The sequence below is a fragment of the Phoca vitulina genome, unplaced genomic scaffold (assembly GCF_004348235.1).
Source record: "Phoca vitulina isolate PV1807 unplaced genomic scaffold, GSC_HSeal_1.0 scaffold85, whole genome shotgun sequence".
In the NCBI taxonomy this organism is placed as follows: domain Eukaryota; kingdom Metazoa; phylum Chordata; class Mammalia; order Carnivora; family Phocidae; genus Phoca; species Phoca vitulina.
Window position 1 is genome coordinate 3166145 of NW_022589788.1, and position 825 is coordinate 3166969.

Below are 825 nucleotides of genomic sequence, written 5' to 3' on the forward strand. Positions count from 1 at the left end.
CCCCCCCCCACCCCACATCCACCCAGCCAGGATGACTATCTCTCACTCATGCCGGATGTGTGGGCGTGTCCTTCCTGCCTCCCTGCTCTGTCCGCTGCTGTCAGTTCTTCCTGAGTGCTCTCTGTCCCAGACCGGCACCTCCACGCCCCGCTGCGCCTCTGTTCCGAGCCCATCCCTCCTCTGAGTCTCTCCAGGGCTCCGTCCTGAGCACAGCCCCATCCCAGAGCGTTCCCAGGGTGCCTCCCACCCTAGGGCCCGAGCCTGAACTTCCCACTTCCTCTCTGCAGACAGCTGGGCCTTGGGACAGCTGCTCCCTCACCTGGAACGCCCCTCCTGCCACCCTCCCAGAGCGTCCACTCCCATCCGGGACCCCTGGACAGCCACTCAGCCGTGCTCAGCCTTGCCAAGCGCCTCTCACCCTGCTGGGCACGGGGTGGGTGCTCCGTAAGCGCGGAGTTCAGACGCTCCAACTGGCTCAGGCCCCCTAGTGAAGGGGGACGAGGGAATTTCAGGACCCGTCCCTTTGCACAGACTTTCCGCCGGGGCAGACGCAGACCAGTATATTTTCCAGGTGAGGTCACCACTTTGCAGCTGACACCTGAGGCTAAACAAGTAAATAAGAAGCCTGGAGAACAGAGGGTGACACAGCGGGCTCCAGGGGTTGTGGTTTGAGCAGCCTCAGGTGGGCATTGAACCCGCTGTGGTGGCCATGCGGGATGGCTGAGTGTATCCCCCCCAACGCCCGGGACTTCAGAGGTGATGTATTTGGAGACGGGGTCTTTAAAGAGGAGACTAAGGTAAACTGAGGTCACCAGGGCCCTGCTC